General features: G+C 27.8%; 1 protein-coding gene and 1 long non-coding RNA gene across 9 annotated transcripts in view; one reads left to right on the top strand and one right to left on the bottom strand.

The window, feature by feature from the left end:
* LOC105143230 (metabotropic glutamate receptor B) overlaps window positions 1–22,633 on the top strand; it is a 146,585-nt gene that overhangs the window by 5,170 nt on the left and 118,782 nt on the right. The window contains exons 1-2 of one of the 8 annotated variants that reach the window (XM_087406409.1): window positions 19,336–19,473; window positions 20,747–21,153. The exons of the other annotated variants lie outside the window; for them this stretch is intronic. The gene's annotated coding sequence lies outside the window, so the exon portion shown is untranslated. Of the gene's footprint in view, window positions 1–19,335; window positions 19,474–20,746; window positions 21,154–22,633 lie in introns of those variants that run through there. 8 annotated transcript variants of the gene reach the window in all.
* Window positions 1,972–16,938, bottom strand: LOC147909782 (uncharacterized). The gene is made up of 3 exons (XR_015545183.1): window positions 16,801–16,938; window positions 15,120–15,526; window positions 1,972–11,473 (listed from the first exon to the last, which is right to left on the bottom strand). It is a non-coding gene; the product is annotated as an uncharacterized LOC147909782 (long non-coding RNA).

Genomic DNA, 22,633 nt, shown 5'->3' with positions numbered 1-22,633 from the left:
ACTATTCAAATAAGCCAATGAAACTTTCAAATGCCGGTGGTAACAATGTACCATTAGAGGATACAAATGACTAATTTAAAATGTATATATTGTTCGATATCGTATTATCTGAAAACATTAAAATTAAATAATTGGTACACTAACACATCCATTGCAAATGTGGTTCATTTATTGCACGCTACAAATGAAACAATAAAATTTATCATAATAAGAGTATAATGTATCTATTATTTTTTGCATTTAAACAGGTTATCACTGCATTTTTTAAACTTCATCACAAACGAAAAATCCACTGGAACACCTTTCCGTGCATATAAAGAAGCGCAAACTTAATTAGTCGCGACAATGTCACTTTTAAACAAGCCAGACATAGACGCAATTAACCACCATGGCGAAAATATGAAAACTGAACTTGTTTATCTGAGTTTCTCTTTTACAACGTGAAATATCCGATGAATCCAGAAAATATCACAATATCGTTATATAATAAAGAGCTACGTATATATATATATGTAACTATTTATTAAAAACTCCAATGAAAAATAGGTTACAAAAACTATTGTTACTAAGCTAAAATGATATTAAAATTTCTCGGCTTTACGTTTCTCCAACGTTCCAATTCGTTTTATACGCATATTGCGATCTTCATTAAATTCCTTATATTCTTATATTCGCTCTTTTCCTCGATTTTTCTTTTTTATTTATCATTTACGGAATAATTCCATGTTTTAATATTTTACGAGATATTTTTTTAATCATTATAAATAGAAAATTATATACACATAAATGTAATTCGAAATATTTAAGAAGTTATCAAAAATTCTTAAAAGTGCGACATTGTGATCTAAGTTAAATTTTCGCAATTAAAAGTGGATGGTAGATTTTGTTAAAAGAAGGAAATACAGGAGGCTTATTATATGTTGAATGTCAATGTGTGTCAACCATAAATTAAGAATAATACTCAATTCCGTATCATAGAAGATTTGATTAGATTGTTCATAAAATATGTACAATAAAAACCTAGTAATTATAAACATGTCTCGATTATCAAAACGGAAAGTAACAACATGACACTCTGTTGAAACGTTACTGCTTGATAGAATATAGAGTGCGTTGCGCGGCGATGCAAATATTACCGGAGAGTCAATTCCGCGTACCACCAATGATTATCCATTAGACCTCGAATAACGGCGGTTTATAATACAATTATGTGGTAACGCCTCATTTCCGGCAGGATGTGACATTATTTGGAAATAATTATATAAGCATTACGAAAATGCATCCATGATTAAGCCAGAAATTGGAAATACGTTGTAAAATCTTTATTATTTCAAAAATTAGTTTGAAAATATTCGACTATCATTGTAATAGCAAGTTTCTCTTATTAAAAATTGGAACATAAACAAATCTTTTATCACTTTAGTATAAAATAGAAGCAAATTCAACATAATTCTTTTGAATTTGTGAAAAATTTAAATTTCCCTACATTTTCATATAAATAATTCCAAAATGTATTAAACTCTTTTTAATTAACAGAAATTTCATAAATCAAAATCTTGAAAACACATTAATGGAAAAGAGAATACCGATATAGTAATATTTATATAATAGAGGATAGTTATATAAAAAATGATTTATACTGCTAAAAAATGTTGAAAATATTTTTCTTTCTCATAATTTGAATGTAATGGAATATACAATATGAAAAACATACATTTCAATGTTATGATCATTTACGTAAATGTTATTCTTAAGAAAAATAATTATTCTTAATTGTGTATTTCTGTATGTATAAGTAATGAAACAAATTAGCATCTTTAATACTTACGATATTTAGAAATTGCTCTTACGGAAAATTTATTACCATATTTTATTGAGTAATACTCTAATAAGTTTTTAAAAGATAATTTAGTGAGAGAGTGAGAGAGAGAGAGAGAGAGAGAGAGAGAGAGAGAGAAAGAGAGAGAAAGGAACTTCATTTTTTTATCGAATCATACTCGATGAAGAAAGTTTTATATCGTATGTTATTCAAAGATAGACTGAGAGATTCTGCAAGTTTCTTACTAAATATATATACTCGTTTTCTCTATAAGAAGTAAAATATAAGATGGAATAAGTTCTTGTGTAGTCAAAGTAAATTTATATCATAACTTATAATTTTATTATTAACTTCGATTTCTTTTTATTAATTTTGATTTAATTATATATTTTTCAATAATTTAAGATAAAGTTTATCAATAATTTAATACAATAAAACAATTTTTATTGCTCTATTGCTGTATCACATCCAATTATTCATTAAAAGTAGTGATGTTTAAAACAATTTGAATATATCGTGTCCTATTCTCTCTATTTTTTATTCTTTCTCTCTGTTTCTCTCTCTCTCTCTCTCTCTCTCTCTCTCTCTCTCTCTCTTTGCTAAAGTATTGAATAATTCAAATTATGCTACGTACATATAATAAATTAACATTCACGTATGATTGATTGAAGAAATAAAATTTTATTTTAAAATTTTTTATTAAAGGTGCCTATTCAAACGCAAGCAAAATATATAAAGCTATTTAAAAAACAGCAAATATATTTCATGTCATATAAAATAAAATTTTTTCGACAAAATTATATATTATATTAGGTGTTGGAATTAATTCGTAGCATTTTACAAGTGATGGGAAGTACTTTCATTAATGTATTTTTTAATGCTCATGTGAAATAAATAACATTCTTTCATTAAAAAACGCTACGAATTAATTCCAACACCTAATAATTATATATTGATACAAAATATTAATTGCAGCGAGACAATATACTGTTTTGAAGAAAAAGTTTCTTACGCAACTCAAAAGTCGTTTATCACTAAAATTACGGCTGCTTTTTGTAAAGTACTCTGTCCTGTGATAGAAACATATTATTTGCTACCATAAATTTCTACTATATTTAATGTAGTTGCGTGACGTTAAAATGTAGTTGTAATAATCCATTATTATAATACAACAATGTACGTTATAAAGTTATATTATTAATTGTTATATATTTATATCCAGCATATATTTTCTAATCTATAGTTAGAAAGCAATTTTCAGTAATAATGAGTTAAATAAAAAAAAAGATTAAATTCATAATAATTGAAATTTTTAACGAAACACGTATTCCTTAAAACTAAGCTATCAATTTGTCTTTTCTCGAGAATAGCACAGTACACTTGATTTATCTTACCAATCTTAAGGCTAATCACCCGCTTTTCTAAGTACACGTTGAGAAGGTAGTTAAAAATAAAAGACAGCGCTAAGTATATCTTAAAAATTCTTGAAATACAGCGTTTAATGTTCTGTATCGCGCCATACTAAATTCTAGCAATCTATTTCTTATTTCGGTATTGGTCAGCAATAAATTGTTATATCATATTTCATAAATTGTTATATCATATTTCGCCTCTCGACGACTCGTGATTTTCTCCGGATGTTCTATTCTCTAAATCCCTTTGTTCTGATCAAAATGCCATTACACGGCTCCTTTGATCAATCTTCAAATAAATAGCTTATGCAGATACGGCTAGATGAAACATAAATCAATGTCGGCTTTCTCGATCAGTTATCAAAGGAACTCTAGGTATATGTCATATGACCGAGCAATGTCAGGAATTGCGCATATCAGGAAGTTACTCATCTCACAATACTACTTTTAAAATACTTTATATGACAGAATATGTTTATTTTAATACATATTTACAATCAGTAAATGGATTTCATATTTAATATATATATATATATATATTGTTTTCGTTTTTACTATTTTTGTTATATTTATTGATTCAGATACTGATTAATCACAAAATCTCTGTAAGTACAATTATTAGTTAACTATATCAAACATATACGCAAAATGGGAATTAAATTTCATGTGAAATTATGAATGTTAGAAAGTTTAGAAAACGTTTTATATATTATTTCTATATTACGAACGTATGATAAAACAACACACAATGTACCATAATATATCCACAAAAAAAAACATTATAACTTCTAGTACAACTATTAGCCTGAGGCCTTTTTTTATAAAAAAAAAGTGTATAAATCTCTATTTTCTTGTTTATTTAACAACAAAATCAATAATAAGTTAATGTGCCAATAAAGTTTTGATTTTCTCAACGTTATGTAATAATTCTTTCGTTTGACGGAAGTTATCACAGAAATAATTGAATCAAATTTTTTCAAGTAGTGCAATTATGTAATTAACAAATTGAACAATTACTTTCAAATAAAAAGAAACATGGATATAATAAAATCCCTTTATTTTCTGAAATGACATATACAAAGACTCTTACGAAGAAATCTATCAAATTCTTTGAATATAGGTATTTCTCAATTGTCTCTTTACTTGGTCTATTCGTTCTTCAGTTCCATCGAAACTCGATGCAACCGTGTCTAACATCTTGCCTTTGTTCTTCAGACTGTGCAAGATTCGCAGGACGATCGGAAGACGCCTTTACTTGAGCTCAATAAGAAGAAACGAGCAAAATGCTCAATGATAAAGAAACGAATTTCACATCCTTCCTTTCAAGATCGATAGACGATCTTTTCGCTTCCCGAAATGTGTGCAATGATATAAAAAAAAGTACGTTCAAAAATTGCGGATGAGATTTGCCGGAACTATCAGCAAACAATTCTAAGAAAAGCAATTTTCGATCGAGAGTCTATTATTATACAATACTATACAAAATTGAAAAAATTTATTTTCTATGTATTATTATAATGTAAGAAAAAATATAATGGAAGCGCGATAGATTCTTACAAAGAGATATTTTGATTGCTCTGCAATAAACGTAATTAATTAAATTTCTACAATGTTTGAAACAAGTATTAATTATTGTATTGTGGTCCACCAAAACTTTCAAAAATTAAAGAAAAATGTGGAAAACCCCACAAATTATTTTATCGTAATTAATTTTAAATTTCTAGCATGCAATATTGATTATCGTTAATACTGGGCAACCACGTATTTTGTTCATGCAATTTTTATGTATGTAGCACTGCTGACATTTTTTATCGAATAATACTGTTTCACGCGGACAAAAATATTTTCGCGGCTGTCATCGTCAAATTGAATTTTTCGGGAGCTGTCGTCTATGTCGAAAGTATTCACGAAACATTCAAATATGCGAAGCGATATATCCAACGTCTCTGAAGGAGAAGTATTGATTGAATCTATATACATAGTATCGATTTCACTTGCAATCGTATATTCACGCGTGGAAGCTCTCTGATAATAATATCCTGCTCACGTGCCATATTATTTCGCGCGCACTTGGAAAATAACCGATATCGTGAAAAATAACTCATAAAATTCGCATGAATCAACACTTTACAATTTCCTTGAGTCCGCAGATCAACGATATACGTCCTGTAAACGCAATGTCCATTTCATATGCACCACTTGCATTAACGTCATATCCATAAATGTAAGCTCCAAATAGGCGATTTAACAAATGACATCTGATGCGTTATTCATTGCAAAAAAAGGACCATAATGGATGAATGATCAGATTTCAAATTAATCGGATATAACGTGATGTGCATTTGGTATTAAAAAAAAAAAGAATAAATTATATTAAATATTGGAGAGAGCTAAGATATTCTAGAATAAGAATATTCTAGAACAAGAATATTTGAAGATATTGGACATTCTCTTACAAGGAAATTTTAAGTAAAGCTTTATTTAAGTAAAGTCTTATTCTAGTATAATGATGATTCCCCGATTTCTATTTTAAAACGTTCTACTAATGGAATTTTCCCCGTTCAATAGTATTAGTGGCAATTGTATGCAGTATTTTTTAACTGATATTTTTCGTTGCTTTAGTCATCATTTTTCACAATGTAATTTTCATGATCAGATTTTACCAAAAAGAAAACTTGTATTATTATGTTTATAGTGTTACATAAAAAGTAATGTAATACTTAATATTTTAACAAACAATCGCACTTATAATATATTCTCGATTACTATATTTCTTATCACTGAATAGAATCGTGTAATCTATCAATACAACGATTACAAAATCTGAGGATTTTGAAAAGTATTTTAATATTTTTTTTTTGGATTTTTTATTATATAAAAATTCTATACATTTTTATTATAAATTTATTTTATAAATTTTATAAATTTAGAAAATTTTATAAGTTCTAAATATTTATAAAATATAATATAATAATTTTGTGTAAATGTTGAGGAAGTAACTTGTAGATGCACAAAAAATTTATGTCACTCTGGAAGAAGAAATCTATTTTCCCATTTTAGCAGTACACCTCGGTATGTCGTCGCGTGTCTAACAACTTTCATAAGTGAAACGGCGCCTCTCGTCTTAAAGCGTTAGCGAGACTATAAGTCGCGCAACAGGCGTTTCCGCTACACATACATAATATGAATAATCCACTGCTGCTTTTGCATGGTAAAGGTAAAAAAACTATCGCCATAGCTATAGAATTTCACGATTTTTCATGATCATGTAAATGTATCAGGAACATGATGCATTAACATGATGTAAAAGTAAAGTATAGGAGCAGATAAAATGTATATATTTTTTATGTCCATTGCCATATTCATTGAACGTAAAAATTTCATATTTTGTACACAAAATATATTATATCACGAATTAAGATAAATAGAAGCAAGAATTTTTCGATAATATACACAAGCGTAGATTGTAATTGAAGTAAAATTTATTGTTAATTTATTCTTTTAATCTTATGACTAAGCATCATTGATCTTTTATTTATTTTAACTCTTTTAATCTTATGACTGCAAACTATTTTTATATTATTTATATTGTATACTGAAGATGGCCTGATATAGGTCGAAACATCTAAAATTTGTATCTTTAACGTAAGAATTTTAAATATACGACATTCGCAAAAAACATCCTGTTTGTGGCTGAATGCTCTTTGTATTTTATGTTTGTTATATCTCAAAATTGCGTATATCTATTTTTATAACTTATTAAATAAATATACTTTTATAAATAGGATTGATAAGAGGATTATACAGAGTCGGTAGATGTAAAGAATCAATTATTCAAAACTATAATAAATCATCTTATACGAGCTCCATAGAAAATTCGTAACTCTGCCTTCTCTACCAAGATCACCAAAACTTGGCGGTGTACATTAGAACAATACACCATAAACAATGCCTGTAACGCCTACTATTGATCTCTCGTGTCCGTAACAGAGCGTCTTGTACATTAATAAAGATCTTTTGCGATTCTCAAATCAACATAGCAGACATATCCTTCGTACCTTGGATATATTAATTTAATGAACAATAATCTTTTTTGTCACTATTAAAATATATAATGAATGTAAATATATATATATATATACATACACAATACACAATACATAACGTTCCAATTTTTCCAATTTTTTCTCTCATTATATTTTAAAATATATCTCATTAATTTAGATCAGCTCACGTTTTTAAAACGTTCGTGTAATATATCATTTAAATTATTACGATCGTGTTCATGACTGAGTTTTTAGAATTTCTTCGTAGAAATTTGTCAGACATGTAGACATCAAATTAACGAGCAACAAGAGGAGCCAGAGGCTAAGAGAAATTTATGATAATTCGTCTCGAAAACCCGCCAGCTATACATGTCGCATAAAATATAGAAGAACAAAAAGGAAAATGTAGAAAAAAGATAATGAATATTTATTTGTTACATTGCTCTGGTTGATTCTCTTTTTCTCATTATATAAAGTAATTTTCTTAATTATAGATACGAAAAACTAAGCAGAAAATATTATATATAACAGAATTGCTTGAAGATAAGAAATCTGGGGAATTAAAGTTAAATTAAACTTTCTAGATATAAATAATATACGAAAAAAATTTATGTTGCACAAATGTGTACAAGACAATCGCTTTGATGTTACATAAATCTTCAGCAAATATATACCGATTAATATATTTGAATTCTTTTCAATAGAAATTTGCAGTAGTACTTTAATACTATGTGCAATTAATTAACGCTTGTTATCTTCGATTCTCGTGGTGATTACTTTTACCTAGATTAAAATTCTACCGCTATTTCGAAAATAATAGCCATCAGTCGTGAAATAATTCAGAGTAGCGTACAATTCCAGCGCACAATTCTCTCGTTCAAATCACCGATAAATTTATCCACTCCGAATGAGCGAGAACATGTTGAACTATCCGCGATTGATACAGAAACAAAAAGCAAATTTCTCGCTTAAAACCTGACGAAATTAACTGCCGCGCGCGCGCCAGATTATCGTCCGCTTATCAGATTATCCAAAGATTTATTTTTTAATAAATTGCATCATATCTCTTCAATAAATTTCAATATTCTATCGACTCACTCGAAAAGCGACATTACCCCGTCAAGGGACAAAGGATAGCGTGTCGTACCTATGTATCGACATAAACTATGGTAGATATTGATGCATGTACAAAGGACAACGTCACGCATTAACGAAACTACGATACGTGCCCTGGAGCCTACAAGCAAGGACGAAATACAACCGCTTTATGCGGTAACGATGCAGCGCCATCGATCATTTTCGTGAAATACAGTTACTAGGTTCTCTCTCGTGTCGAGATCCTGCACTAAAGATATTAAATTGTCACTTACTGTACGCTATTGCATCTGCAGGTGGCATTTGTGGAGAATACAGATAGTAATTCATTAATTAAGCCACCAGATGAATCGCTGTAACTATATATATTATTAAAACATTACGAATAATATGAGAGAAAATCTACTGAAAATCTACTTTCTTGCAAATTATGTTTTTATAAAAACATTTACATTTGCTATTAAGAAGCAAGAATTTAACATTATGGATATTAAAAAAAATTTTATCAACATTTTCATATTTTTTTTATTAAATAAGAGCAACATTATTGATATTTAATCCTTTTTAATATTTCATATTTTAGTTTACATTATAATTATTGTTATACATCAATTAATTAAAAAGTATTTTCATATACGTTTAAATCAAATTGTGATTATGATTTCTTCGAGAAATATAATACGCTAATACTACTTTCTCAAATTGATTAAAAAAACTTTCCTACATAATTTTACTTAAAATTCGATAGCTTCTAGAAATATTTTAAAATATATAATGAAGAAAATAACTAAAATTTTTAAGATATTTATGTTCCAATCTTCAAAGCATACTATGTCTTTTAGACTACAAATTTGATGACAAAAATCTTATACAAAATGTCTCATAATGTCTCGTTCCTCATATTTTTTTAAATAACGTGTAATAAAAAGAAATATTCATTCATCAAGAAATTTGATATTCAGTTATTTAAATTTACATTTTACATCTGTAATCCAAATATGAGTTATACAAATTGTATTTAATGACTTCTCTATGGACAATGTTTGCATTTGTTTGAAAGTAATTAGTCACGCTAGTTAAATATTCAATTGAAAAGTGACGCACGCTTAATCTACATCTATCCCCTGCGGTGATACTTTGACAAAGATACACCCGATCTCCGCAGTTTCCTCCGAGGCATGAATATACGCTCGCGGCGATATCTGGCATCCTATTGTACATATCTAACATCGTAAACAAGGATTCACTTTACAAGGCTATATGGGTAACTCGAAGCAAGCGGATGAACGTGAAATGTTTGAAAAGAAGAAATGAGATTTTTCATTTCTCAGAGAAAATTTTTATATCATTAGCGGACGCAATATTAAATGACCCGTCTTAATTAAGCGAGAAGTTAAATATATTCGTTAAAAAAAGATAGAAAAATGCAAGAGAAATTTTTAGCATGTAACATTTCATTTACATACACGAAATTATCCCTTTCTCTCTCTCTCTCTCTCTCTCTCTCTCTCTCTCTCTCTCTTTCCTTTTGTTTTTAAATTCATAATTATACAATTTTGAATAGTGTATCATTTAATTAATGTATGTAACTTTTTCTTTCTCAAGTATAAAATATAAAATTAATAGAAAATTTCTTTGTTCTGACTTACGAGTGCTTTAATTGTAATATGCAAAATAAAAAAGTCATACAAAATTCAAACTTCAACTAGATTTTCTCCCGCGAATAAAGGGACCAAATAGCAGGCTATTTCTTTCCCGAAGAGGACGGCTTTGAATACGAATCAATTTAAATAGTCAAATTTTTTTTACACAACTTGACACTGACATACGATACGAAGTCATTTCTCTTTAGATCCCACCTACTTCACCCACAGCTATTAAACTTTTTTATTCGTGTCATACCGATCGATATGTCGAAAAAAACGAACTAAATCAGTCGACAACCACCAAAGTTCTTTCGACGATTTTAATTTTCCTTATCGACATCGTTCTCCTTCTCGTTCTTCTTCCTTAGGATACCTACAAAACTTCCCTTATTACGTGGATGTAATCAAGTAAGTTCTTGTCGTCTTCCATTTTATAAATTAATCATGGAAGGATTCTATTTTTATTACATCGAGAAACTGCTTGAAAGTTTGATAGTAATCTGTAGTTCAATTTAAAAATAATCTATTTATTTATAAACTACAAATAATACCTAAAATAAAAAATGTACATATATTTCTTTCGTTATAATTAAATCAGTATTGATAGGTCATTTTTAATCTGTTAATTACTTATGCGAACAAATTGGAATTACATAAACGTCATAAAAAGAAACAATATTAAAGATAACTAAATGATTGTAGAAGATACATTAAAGAACCAATAAAAATTCAACGTGAGGAGGTATATTGACCGTATGGTCACCTTTTTCTTTCTTCTATCTTTTTCATTTAGCCTTCGTTTTGCTATGAGAGTAGCTTTATAGTATCTTTTTCTCTTGGGGAATGGAAACCTTCGACACTTTTTTCTTCCTTTAAGTGAAAAAAAGTTCAATCCTTTTACCCTTTTGAGTATATAGTGGTAACACGTGCTCTCTTATGTATCATATACTGTCACGTAGATCACGGAACATCCTAGGACTACACACGATGCAAAATGCAATCGTAAAAAAGTATGTATAAAATTACTTCAAGTAAAATGTGATTTAATGAATAATTTAAACGATTCAACTATAATATTAAAATATTATATATTTATTATGTAGCTCAAAGGCATCAATTTTATTTAGATAACATAATTTGATGTTCAGATTCTTTTACAAATTTGTAAGAAAGCTTACAAATGATGTTAATGCAGCATTATTTATAAAGTAGTCATATTGCGCTAACTTAGGTAAAGTAGACATTTTTTGTTCTCTGAGAAAAGCTGTATGTGTCATGGTCTCTTAAGGATACAAATGAATCCCACGAGAGGTAGCTCTTATAGCGGCACACGTACGCATTTTACAGGTGAGCCAGTGGCTTCAGAAAAACGCAAGATAAAATATTGGCGTTTCGTAGTATCTTTCGTAAAATAGCAATGTACTCGTCTCGCACTTTCAGGCTGAAGAACTTCATCTGTTGTGTGGAAAAAGAAAAAAAGAAAAAATATATACATGTCCCACGTCGCTGGTGGCGAATCAGCCGGGTGGAACAACATTGCGTTGCGGCGCAAAGAGAATACCGTCGCGAATCACGTAATGTCGTAGTACATACGAGTGTGCAATATGTTGTTGCATTTGTGAGAATTAAAAAACAGAAAAAAAGGTTCGTTCGAATAAAATAAATATAGGTTGCGAATTAATATATTGCTCAATAATTTAAATAGAAAAACAATTTTTCTTTAATTTTATCGTACTTTCTTGTAATAGACTTGAGATTAAGATTTTTAAAACTTAAATGGCATGAAAGAAAACCTTGACTTGTATGTCAACGTTATTATGAGAAATCTTATCTAATGTTGATTATGTTTGATAAACAGTCTCATCCCACATTGTACAGTGCAGATAACATGTATTTGTGTATATATTTGAAATATGAGAATATAACAGAAAAATGATATCAAGAAAAAGATAATCTTTATATACTCTCTCTTGTGTATTCTCTGTTTGCATCTTTTCTATTTGAATATATCAGTGAATTTCAGTAAGCTTTCAGTTATATTTGTAAACATGCCTTGTTGCGTATTATGATCATTTTTTCTACGATTAAGCTGTTTATAGACGTATAATAATGATTATCTTCATAATTGCAGCACGATTTCCGCATGTGTTAAATCATTCTATAATAGTAATGTAAGAAGTACGTTTATTAATATATGTGTTCAGTCGTATTCAATAAGAAAACATCAGAATTAAATCTTTAAAAATATATAATATAAACCTCTATTTTTTTTATTCTTTACATCATATTGCTTTCTCTCATTAAATGTAATTAAATAAAAAATATACAATATATAATATAAAACTCTACTTTTTTATTTTTTTTATATCACATTGCTTTCTTTTATTCAATACGATAATCTGTTTTAAGATATTTTTCTTGATATCCTTTTATATTAAAATTCATCGTGTGTGAGAAATTAATTCTATAAAAAGAAAATTCAAGTCTACAGACTTTTCATATTTTATCACATAAGCCACCGGCAAAATTTAGTGAGCATATATATCCATTTTGTATCACATCATAAATATCGACACGATTCATGACATAGTAAAAAAATAATGAAGATTATTCTAAAACATAAGACATTGAGAAATCTCAGTTTTCATGTCAAAAATAAAATGCCACAACGCAGAAACAGTAGATTGCATTAAGTAAATAGTGCTATTTAATAATGAATAAAACATACACGTAATTTCAGAAGAATAAAAATGTATAAAAGATTTATATATTATATATATATATATATATATATATATATATATATATTAATATAACAAAAATTATAACTTGAAATTTTAGAAGGAACTATCTGTTAATTTTCATCATGCTCCAATTTAAGTTTCGTGACGAATTTACACGAAACTTGCTAACAAAGAACCTAGAGCAAATCAGACTCTTTTCTTTTCGACTTGTATCGGAAACACTGACAAATAGACAACCACATCGTTTGCGAGATAACGAACTAGTGATCGATTTTCGAAGTTAACAAAAAAAAAAACAATTTCGAGTACATCAATAAGCAAAAGTTTGCCAATATATATAATGATTCTTGACTTGCAAAAAAAGTTCAATAAAAAAACTTCAATCTCTTAATGAAAGATACTTTGTACTTGAGCAATCTTTTCAACAAAATTCCAATGTTACGTCATAACTTTGAGTAACCAAAGATGATAGACGTATCGATTCTCAAAGATCTCGCCTCTCTTCTTTCCATATGCGATATATATATATATATATATACAGGGTGTCAAGAATATATGGCCCCACTCATTCCGAGCAGGTAGAGTGGACTAAACTGAGTAGAAAAGTCCTCTACCATTTTGTAATGCTCACAATAATTAACGAAATATTAACGTTTCAAAATAGCCGAATGTGCACGTCCTCCCGACCTATTATTGCCGAAAGTACGGCCAACCGAGCGCGCGGGCCGCAAGGAGCGGGAATGGCCTAGCAGGCGAGCCGCGCCCTTTCAGCTTAGATGCTCCCGACGGAAAGTCCCTTTGACAATAGTAAGTCGAGCGGACGCGCGTATTCGGCTATCTTTAAACATTAATATCTCGTTAATTATTGCAAATATTACAAAATGGTAGAGGATTTTTCTACTTAATTTAGTCCACTCTACTTGCTCGGGATGAGTGGGGCCGTATATTCATGAAACCCTGCATATAATTCTTTTAGAAAAAATATATAATTATTTTATCTAAATTTTAAGTAACTCTCCTTTTATCTAAATTATGTAAAAGGAGAATTACTTAAAAATTACTTCTGCAACAAATAAATTAAAATCCAAATTAAAACTGAGTAAAAAAATAACTTATAATAATTAATTTAAAAAATAATTGCAGTGTGCATGCGTTCATGCAAAATAATCATACAATTCATGAAAAATAATTCATGAAAAATAATCATACAATTAAAAAAATATAATTTTTGTAAGCATTGAATTTTGAACCCATTATTTAATTAGATATAAAACAATCATGTATCTAAAATAAAAATTTTAAAGTATTATTTCAATTTTATACAAATCTATTTTTGCTAAGATCTTTAGAGAATATATATAATTATTTTAGAATTATATATTTTATAAAAAAATGTATAATTATTTTAGATAATACATAATTATCTTATATCTATAATTAAATAATGGGTTTAAAATTCAATGCTTACAAAAATTATATTTTCATAATTATATGATTGCTTTTCAGCAAACTTTAACTAATTTTTAAGTAATTCTCCTTTTACATAATTTAGATAAAAGGAGAGTTATTTAAAATTTAGAGAGAGAGATAAAATAATTATATATATTCTCTAAAGATCTTAGCAAAAATAAATGTGTATAAAATTTAAATAATACTTTAAAATTTTATACAAATTTATTTTTACTAAGAAAACAATTGCTATATGAACGCATGCAGTTTGTTGAAAAACAATCATACAATTTTGAAAATATAATTTTTGTAAGCATTGAATTTTGAACATTATTTAATTAGATGTAAAACAATTATATATTATCTAAAATAATTATACATTTTTTTATAAAATATATAATTCTAAAATAATTCTAAAATATATAATTCTAAAATAATTATATATATTCTATAAAGATCTTAGTAAAAATAAATTTGTTTAAAATTTTAAAATATTGAAATTTTATACAAATTTATTTTTGCTAAAATTTTCTTTAGAGAATATATATAATTATTTTAGAAAAAATATAGTACTTTATCTAAATTTTTAATAACTCTTCTTTTATCTAAAATCTAAATTATGTAAAAAAAGAGTTACTTAAAAATTTTATACAAATTTATTTTCGCTAAGATCTTCTTTAAAAAATATATATATAATAATTATTTTAGAGAATATATAATTACCTTAGAGAATGTATAATTATTTTATAGAATTACTTTATATAATTATTTTATAGAATATAGAATTATTTAAATCATTTTATTTAACAATGATTTAAAAATAATCATTTTTAAATTATTGTCAAATAAAATGATTTAAAAACTAGCGAAAAAAGGTTAATATTACACAAATAAAAAATAATATTTACCCAACCGCCAGGTTGCTCCATCAGTGCCCGATGTCTCTCCCAGACCTCCATCTCCTCTCAGAATATGCACAGGACACTAGCGTAAAACACTCGCGAATACACTGTAATCGCGCGGACTATAACTTGAGTCCAATAACTAGAACGACACTCGCGAAACGCGCGACGCGACGAACCGGCTGCGGTTCGTTCATTTTCAAGTAAATCGGCGACGTAAGCTTCCCCGTTGGATTTTTACACGAGAAGAGAATGATTTTACTCAATATCTAAAAATTTATCTAGATATATACATTCAGACATATCCGAAAATTTTTAGATATTTGAGAAAAATCATTCTTTTCATGTAAAATATCCTCTGGATACTGAGCCCCCTCACCACGTCAAGGTGTACCCGCGAGAGGGAAGATAATCTGAAAAATGTAATAAATAGCTATTACTATGCTATTATTGCAATCGGTTAACTTTTAGAAACGAATATCACGTCTGCAATCCGTTATCATTGCGAAAAAGTCAAAGCAGATAAAAGGGCTAAATCTTTTATTTATTCATAGATAATGTCTGTAAGATATGATTAGAATTTATAAAATAGGCTAGAGATTAATAAAAGGAAGAAATGTTTCTTTTATTAATTGTTCCAAAGTTACGGTTAATTTTTTAACGAATCATAACGAAAGATGCACAAAAACAAAAATTAATTAAATTATTAAACTGTATTAATTGTATTGAAAGCAGGAATTGCGACTTTTTTGCATGAGAGTATTCACATCAACGTTATTTTTCTATGACTCGTGTGATACCGTTCGTACAAACAAGTAGCCGTGTCGCATACTGCTCCTTTTCACATTTCTTTTTGAAACATATAATAATCGCAAAAAGTGCTAGGTATAATACGAAATGTTGTATTTTATGAATATTCACATAATACGATTACTAGTATGAATAATTATTCATAAAGTATAATACAACGTTTCGTATTGTATTAGACATTCTTCGCGAAAAAGATTTCAAAAAGTAATGTGAAAAAAAGCCGCGACACGGTTACGTTGTTTGTACGAGCTTCGGTAAGGGAATAATAACTGCGCGATAACTAGGCGTAAACATGACGCGCCGTTTCGTGCCACCTCGTACCATCCCCAACCGAAGGTCACGCGCCAACCGTCTAACTGTCGAAATATTAACGTTAACGCCTATTACAAAATCAGTAAAATAATCTATTCATTACGTTTTAATATTCTTCGATGAATATTACACGATGCTTTATTGTACGATTTACGTTTTATTTCGTTACGCACACAACTCATCTATACTTTAGGCCGGTATTCATAGTCAGGACTTATATTCAAGACCGTCTTAAGTATAATTTTAAGAAGTCACGAATCAGAGATCCGTATTAACATCGTCGTAAGACATTACTTAAGACAGTCTTGAAATAAGAACGGACTATGAATACACCGCTCTTAAATATCTAATTAATATATCTGTAAATGTGTAATATATGATATTTCTATTTATATCCATTATTATATTTATATATCCATTAGTCTAAATTGTTTCATAATTTAAAAAATGTTTGCGTTTATCTTTACTTAAAGAATGTACATTATTAATCTTATTATTTAATCTTTATTTGAACGTAAATCGTCAAAGAGAGTAATAAAGATTGAGATATAACTCTGGTACACACCTTAGTTTTGAGCAATATTACTATTTGAGCATCCTTATGTGATTAATTAACAGTTCGCGTTCGTGAATCTCTAATTTTCGTAGATTAATGCGCGAGCGCCTCACGCCACACGTCCGTCTTGCTGCGAAGTCGTCGAGCGAAAAGGATGACGATCGGCCACCGCGCCGCGCCCCCCCTATGCCTTCGCCTCGCGACCCACCGCTTTTCGTCGCGCGCGACCCCCTTCCCCCCCCGAACTTTTCGCCAGATGTTGTTTAGATTTCACCCAACTATCGCGTTTGAAAAATATTGAACGGTTAGTACAATTATTCAAGTATTTTATATGATTTTGACAAACGGATATCGCCGTACATTTCGCATTTTGCTTTGTGGCATCTCGGGCACAATCCTATATTACTTGCATGGTTCTCTTAAACGAATTAGTAATTATTCGCGTGAGATATTTTTGATATTTTCAATAATTCTCAATTTTCATAATTCTTTTTAATGATCCATTCTTCAATAAAGATTGATAAAATATTATATATATGTTCTTTATATAAAGATAAATGCAAATTTTCCTAATATCGTGAAACAATTTGTGCCGAATACAGCTTTAGCTAAGAGTACTAAACATCTTGTCAATCATTATTTAATTTTTCAGTTAATAAATTAATTTAAGACACTACTGTAACGCCGATCATGGCTCGATAAAATAACATACGAATTATTTAAAATAAAAAATAGAAAATAAGGTTCAGAAACTTATTTAAAATATAAAATCGTAAGAATATGTGCAAAAAACAGGTGCAAAAAGCTTGTTTAAAATAAAAGATATAAAATAGTTTCCGGAAACTTATATAAAATATTAAATAAGAAATAAGTCAGAAGTGTAGTTATTTAAATAAAATAATTAATAAAATAATGAATTAATATTAAATAACGCTTTTAATTTTTTTATTTAAATTACATACATTAATTTTCGTCGCTTTTGCAAGTAAATGAAAATTATTAAACGGTTCTTACGTACATTTTGAAAGTATTTGTAAAGTTGGATAATTTACAAACATTGTATATAAAATTAGTTATATTAACTATACTTAACAAATAGAAAACTGATTTTTTTATATAATACAAAAATGTAAAATGTACCGAATAAGCAACAACCTTTAAAGAGATAATTTATTTTTCAATAATATTAAAATTGACAGGCAATTTTATATATTGAATAAAATTACTAGTTTAAACATATATATAATTTAATTATTACAGATAATTGATTATATATCTTATAATTAGTGTTTTGGAAATATACTTGTAGCGTTTTATACAAGTGATGGGAAAGTCCTTTACATTAATGTATTTTTTTGTAATGCTCATGTGAAATAAATAACATTCTTTCATTAAAAAACGCTACGAATTAATTCCAACACCTAATATAATATATATAATAATATATAATAATATAATAATATATTTTTAAACATGTACATTATTCCAATTATAAAATGTTTTGAATGTCAATTTTAAGATATTGAAACATAATTATCCTTTAAATGTTTTTGCTTCGGAATTTTACATTTTTGTATAAAAAAATACAGTTTTCTTATTTTGTTAATTATATTTAATTATAACAATTTATATACAATTTGTTGTAAATATCCAACTTTACAAATACTTTCAAAATGTACGTAAGAACCGTTTAATAATTTTCATTTACTTGCAAAAGCGACGAAAATTAATGTATGTAATTTAAATAAAAAAATTAAAAGCGTTATTTTATATTAATTCATTATTTTATTAATTATTTTATTTAAATTACTACACTTCTGACTTATTTCTTATTTAATTTTTTTTATAAGTTTCCGGAAACTATTTATATCTTTTATTTTAAACAAGCTTTTTGCACCTGTTTTTTGCACATATTCTTACGATTTTATATTTTAAATAAGTTTCTGAACCTTATTTTCTATTTTTTATTTTAAATAATTCGTATGTTATTTTATCGAGCCATGATCGGCGTTACAGTAGTGTCTTAAATTAATTTATTAACTGAAAAATTAAATAATGATTGACAAGATGTTTAGTACTCTTAGCTAAAGCTGTATTCGGCACAAATTGTTTCACGATATTAGGAAAATTTGCATTTATCTTTATATAAAGAACATATATATAATATTTTATCAATCTTTATTGAAGAATGGATCATTAAAAAGAATTATGAAAATTGAGAATTATTGAAAATATCAAAAATATCTCACGCGAATAATTACTAATTCGTTTAAGAGAACCATGCAAGTAATATAGGATTGTGCCCGAGATGCCACAAAGCAAAATGCGAAATGTACGGCGATATCCGTTTGTCAAAATCATATAAAATACTTGAATAATTGTACTAACCGTTCAATATTTTCAAACGCGATAGTTGGGTGAAATCTAAACAACATCTGGCGAAAAGTTCGGGGGGGGAAGGGGGTCGCGCGCGACGAAAAGCGGTGGGTCGCGAGGCGAAGGCATAGGGGGGGCGCGGCGCGGTGGCCGATCGTCATCCTTTTCGCTCGACGACTTCGCAGCAAGACGGACGTGTGGCGTGAGGCGCTCGCGCATTAATCTACGAAAATTAGAGATTCACGAACGCGAACTGTTAATTAATCACATAAGGATGCTCAAATAGTAATATTGCTCAAAACTAAGGTGTGTACCAGAGTTATATCTCAATCTTTATTACTCTCTTTGACGATTTACGTTCAAATAAAGATTAAATAATAAGATTAATAATGTACATTCTTTAAGTAAAGATAAACGCAAACATTTTTTAAATTATGAAACAATTTAGACTAATGGATATATAAATATAATAATGGATATAAATAGAAATATCATATATTACACATTTACAGATATATTAATTAGATATTTAAGAGCGGTGTATTCATAGTCCGTTCTTATTTCAAGACTGTCTTAAGTAATGTCTTACGACGATGTTAATACGGATCTCTGATTCGTGACTTCTTAAAATTATACTTAAGACGGTCTTGAATATAAGTCCTGACTATGAATACCGGCCTAAAGTATAGATGAGTTGTGTGCGTAACGAAATAAAACGTAAATCGTACAATAAAGCATCGTGTAATATTCATCGAAGAATATTAAAACGTAATGAATAGATTATTTTACTGATTTTGTAATAGGCGTTAACGTTAATATTTCGACAGTTAGACGGTTGGCGCGTGACCTTCGGTTGGGGATGGTACGAGGTGGCACGAAACGGCGCGTCATGTTTACGCCTAGTTATCGCGCAGTTATTATTCCCTTACCGAAGCTCGTACAAACAACGTAACCGTGTCGCGGCTTTTTTTCACATTACTTTTTGAAATCTTTTTCGCGAAGAATGTCTAATACAATACGAAACGTTGTATTATACTTTATGAATAATTATTCATACTAGTAATCGTATTATGTGAATATTCATAAAATACAACATTTCGTATTATACCTAGCACTTTTTGCGATTATTATATGTTTCAAAAAGAAATGTGAAAAGGAGCAGTATGCGACACGGCTACTTGTTTGTACGAACGGTATCACACGAGTCATAGAAAAATAACGTTGATGTGAATACTCTCATGCAAAAAAGTCGCAATTCCTGCTTTCAATACAATTAATACAGTTTAATAATTTAATTAATTTTTGTTTTTGTGCATCTTTCGTTATGATTCGTTAAAAAATTAACCGTAACTTTGGAACAATTAATAAAGAAACATTTCTTCCTTTTATTAATCTCTAGCCTATTTTATAAATTCTAATCATATCTTACAGACATTATCTATGAATAAATAAAAGATTTAGCCCTTTTATCTGCTTTGACTTTTTCGCAATGATAACGGATTGCAGACGTGATATTCGTTTCTAAAAGTTAACCGATTGCAATAATAGCATAGTAATAGCTATTTATTACATTTTTCAGATTATCTTCCCTCTCGCGGGTACACCTTGACGTGGTGAGGGGGCTCAGTATCCAGAGGATATTTTACATGAAAAGAATGATTTTTCTCAAATATCTAAAAATTTTCGGATATGTCTGAATGTATATATCTAGATAAATTTTTAGATATTGAGTAAAATCATTCTCTTCTCGTGTAAAAATCCAACGGGGAAGCTTACGTCGCCGATTTACTTGAAAATGAACGAACCGCAGCCGGTTCGTCGCGTCGCGCGTTTCGCGAGTGTCGTTCTAGTTATTGGACTCAAGTTATAGTCCGCGCGATTACAGTGTATTCGCGAGTGTTTTACGCTAGTGTCCTGTGCATATTCTGAGAGGAGATGGAGGTCTGGGAGAGACATCGGGCACTGATGGAGCAACCTGGCGGTTGGGTAAATATTATTTTTTATTTGTGTAATATTAACCTTTTTTCGCTAGTTTTTAAATCATTTTATTTGACAATAATTTAAAAATGATTATTTTTAAATCATTGTTAAATAAAATGATTTAAATAATTCTATATTCTATAAAATAATTATATAAAGTAATTCTATAAAATAATTATACATTCTCTAAGGTAATTATATATTCTCTAAAATAATTATTATATATATATTTTTTAAAGAAGATCTTAGCGAAAATAAATTTGTATAAAATTTTTAAATAACTCTTTTTTTACATAATTTAGATTTTAGATAAAAGAAGAGTTATTAAAAATTTAGATAAAGTACTATATTTTTTCTAAAATAATTATATATATTCTCTAAAGAAAATTTTAGCAAAAATAAATTTGTATAAAATTTAAATATTTTAAAATTTTAAACAAATTTATTTTTACTAAGATCTTTAAAGAATATATATAATTATTTTAGAATTATATATTTTAGAATTATTTTAGAATTATATATTTTATAAAAAAATGTATAATTATTTTAGATAATATATAATTGTTTTACATCTAATTAAATAATGTTCAAAATTCAATGCTTACAAAAATTATATTTTCAAAATTGTATGATTGTTTTTCAACAAACTGCATGCGTTCATATAGCAATTGTTTTCTTAGTAAAAATAAATTTGTATAAAATTTTAAAGTATTATTTAAATTTTATACACATTTATTTTTGCTAAGATCTTTAGAGAATATATATAATTATTTTATCTCTCTCTCTAAATTTTAAATAACTCTCCTTTTATCTAAATTATGTAAAAGGAGAATTACTTAAAAATTAGTTAAAGTTTGCTGAAAAGCAATCATATAATTATGAAAATATAATTTTTGTAAGCATTGAATTTTAAACCCATTATTTAATTATAGATATAAGATAATTATGTATTATCTAAAATAATTATACATTTTTTTATAAAATATATAATTCTAAAATAATTATATATATTCTCTAAAGATCTTAGCAAAAATAGATTTGTATAAAATTGAAATAATACTTTAAAATTTTTATTTTAGATACATGATTGTTTTATATCTAATTAAATAATGGGTTCAAAATTCAATGCTTACAAAAATTATATTTTTTTAATTGTATGATTATTTTTCATGAATTATTTTTCATGAATTGTATGATTATTTTGCATGAACGCATGCACACTGCAATTATTTTTTAAATTAATTATTATAAGTTATTTTTTTACTCAGTTTTAATTTGGATTTTAATTTATTTGTTGCAGAAGTAATTTTTAAGTAATTCTCCTTTTACATAATTTAGATAAAAGGAGAGTTACTTAAAATTTAGATAAAATAATTATATATTTTTTCTAAAATAATTATTATGTATATACACAAACACATACACACACACATACACATACACACACGCACACACGCACACACACGCACGCGCACACACACATATC

This window comes from Acromyrmex echinatior, chromosome 5 (genome assembly GCF_024713525.1).
Source record: "Acromyrmex echinatior isolate Ae372 chromosome 5, ASM2471352v2, whole genome shotgun sequence".
NCBI classification, from domain to species: Eukaryota; Metazoa; Arthropoda; class Insecta; order Hymenoptera; family Formicidae; genus Acromyrmex; species Acromyrmex echinatior.
This window is presented reverse-complemented; position numbering and strand designations above follow the sequence as displayed.